Source organism: Arachis hypogaea, chromosome 11 (assembly GCF_003086295.3).
Source record: "Arachis hypogaea cultivar Tifrunner chromosome 11, arahy.Tifrunner.gnm2.J5K5, whole genome shotgun sequence".
Classification (NCBI taxonomy): Eukaryota; Viridiplantae; Streptophyta; class Magnoliopsida; order Fabales; family Fabaceae; genus Arachis; species Arachis hypogaea.
In genome coordinates this window covers 97,118,087-97,121,083 of record NC_092046.1, presented here as the reverse complement: position 1 = coordinate 97,121,083, position 2,997 = coordinate 97,118,087, and the positions used below count along the sequence as shown (strand labels likewise).

The following is a 2,997-nucleotide window of genomic DNA, read 5'->3' as shown; positions in this document are numbered from 1 at the left end:
CCTTCCATGAGAGATTTGGATGATTTCTCCATGATGGATTATAGGTGTTTCCATATGGTTCACCCATGTAATTTACCTCTGCTATTGTAGGGTTCTCAGGATCATAAGCTTCTTCTTCATAAGAAGCCTCTTGAGTACTGTTGGATGCAGCTTGCATTCCATTCAGACTCTGAGAAATCATATTGACTTGCTGAGTCAATATTTTGTTCTGAGCCAATATGGCATTTAGAGTATCAACTTCAAGAACTCCCTTCTTCTGAGGCGTCCCATTACTCACAGGATTCCTCTCAGAAGTGTACATGAACTGGTTATTAGCAACCATGTCAATGAGTTCTTGAGCTTCTGCAGGCGTTTTCTTTAGGTGAATGGATCCACCTGCAGAAGTATACAATGACATCTTTGATAGCTCAGATAAACCATCATAGACTATATCCAGGATGGTCCATTCTGAAAGCATGTCAGAAGGACACTTTTTGGTCAGCTGTTTGTATCTTTCCCAAGCTTCATAGAGGGATTCACCTTCTTTTTGTCTGAAGGTTTGAACATCAGTTCTAAGCTTGCTCAGCTTTTGAGGAGGAAAGAACTTGGCTAAGAAAGCCGTGACCAGCTTATCCCAAGAGTTCAGGCTGTCTTTGGGTTGAGAGTCCAACCATATTCTAGCTCTGTCTCTTACAGCAAAAGGGAAAAGCATGAGCCTGTAGACTTCAGGATCTACTCCATTAGTCTTAACAGTATCACAGGTCTGCAAAAATTTAGTTAAGAACTGAAAAGAATCTTCCGATGGAAGTCCATGAAACTTGCAGTTCTGCTGCATCAGAGAAACTAGCTGAGGTTTCAGCTCAAAGTTGTTTGCTCCCATGGTAGGAATGGAGATGCTTCTTCCATGTAAATTGGAATTAGGTGCAATAAAGTCACCAAGCATCCTCCTTGCATTATTGTTGTTGGGTTCGGCTGCCATCTCCTTTACTTGTTCGAAATTTTCAATAAGGTTGTCTCTGGATTGTTGTAATTTAGCTTCTCTTAGTTTCCTCTTCAGAGTCCTTTCAGGTTCTGGATCAACTTCAACAAGAATGCCTTTTTCTTTATTCCTGCTCATAAGAAAGAGAAGAGAACAAGAAAAGAAGAGGAATCCTCTATGTCACAGTAAAGAGGTTCCTTATTGTTAGTAGAAGAAGAAAAGAAGAAAAAATTCGAACACAGATAGAAGAGGTGGTTCGAATTTGGTGAGTGATGAGAGGAAGAGATGTTAGTAGATGAATAAATAAATAGAATAAGATGAGAGAGGGGGAGGGAGAGGATTTTCGAAAATAATTTTTGAAAAAGAGTTAGTAATTTTCGAAAATAGTTTTTGAAAAAGGTTAGTAATTTTTGAAAATTAAAATAAATAATTAAATTAATTAGTTAATTAAAAAGAATTTTTGAAAAAGAGGGAAGATATTTTCGAAAATTAGAGAGAGAGAGAGTTAGTTAGGTAGTTTTGAAAAGCATAAGAAACAAACAAAAAGTTAGTTAGTTAGTTGAAACAAATTTGAAAAGATAAGAAGTTAGGAAGTTGGAAAAGATATATTGAAATCAAATTTTTGAAAAAGGTAAGATAAGAAGATATTTTTGAAAACATATGATTGAAATTAGTTTTGAAAAAGATTTTATTTTTAAAATCACAATTAATGACTTCATTCACAAGAAATCACAAGATATGATTCTAGAACTTAAAGTTTGAATCTTTCTTAACAAGCAAGTAACAAACTTGAAATTTTTGAATCAAAACATTAATTGTTATTGTTATTTTCGAAAATTTGATATAAGAAAAAGGTTTTTGAAAAATATTTTTGTAATTTTCGAAAATAACTAAGAAAAATGAAAAAGATTTGATTTTTAAATTGAAAATTTGATTTGACTCATAAAAACAACTAGGTTTTAAAAATTTTTGAAAAAGTCAAATCTAATTTTCGAAATTTTAAGAGAGAAAAAGGAAAAGATATATTTTTTTGATTTTTGAATTTTTATGATGAGAGAGAAAAAATAAGAAAAATGATGCAATGCATGAAAGTTATGGATCAAAACAATAAATGCATGGAAGAATGCTATGAATGTCAAGATGAACACCAAGAACACTATGAAGATCATGATGAACATCAAGAACACATTTTTGAAAAATTTTTAATGCAAAGAAAACATGCAAGACACCAAACTTAGAATTCTTTAATGCTTAGACATTAAGAATTCAAGAATGCATATAAAAAACAAGAAAAGACACAAAACATGCAAATGCAAAGATCAAACAAGAAGACTTACCAAGAACAACTTGAAGATCATGAAGAACACTATGAATGCATGAATTTTTTCGAAAAATGCAAGATGAACATGCAATTGACACCAAACTTATAACATGACTCAAGACTCAAACAAGAAACACACAAAATATTTTTGATTTTTATGATTTTCTAATTTTTTTGTATTTTTTTTCGAAAATTATTTGAAAAACAAAAATAAGGATTCCAAAATTTTTAATATGAATTCCAGGAATCTTGCCATGTTAGTCTAAAGCTCCAATCAAAGGGTCAGGCATGGCTTAATAGCCAGCCAAGCTTTAGTCAAAATATGAGTGTAATTCATTCAATTTTAAGCCAAAACTTCAGTCCAAAAGAATTTAGACATGGCTTTACAGCCAGCCAAGCTTCAACATGCTTCATGAAACACTAGGATTCATTCTTAAAAATTCTGAAGAAAAATATATTTTTGAAAACATTTTTATTTTAAAATATATTTTTTTTTTCAAAAACAAAGGAGGAATTTTTGAAAGATCTTTTTGAAAAGAAAACGAAAAGAAAGTTACCCAATCTGAGCAACAGGATGAACCGTCAGTTGTCCAAACTCGAACAATCCCCGGCAACGGCGCCAAAAACTTGGTGTTGTTGCCGGATCGAAAATTTGGCACTGATGTTACCGGACCAAAAGCTTGCCGAAAACTCAAACAATCCCCGGCAACGGCGCCAA

General features: G+C 32.8%; 1 non-coding gene across 1 annotated transcript; it reads left to right on the top strand.

Moving 5' to 3' along the window:
* Positions 1-451: 451 nt before the first annotated feature.
* Positions 452-559, top strand: LOC112725283 (small nucleolar RNA R71). The gene has a single exon (XR_003164401.1). It is a non-coding gene; the product is annotated as a small nucleolar RNA R71 (small nucleolar RNA).
* Positions 560-2,997: the final 2,438 nt, after the last annotated feature.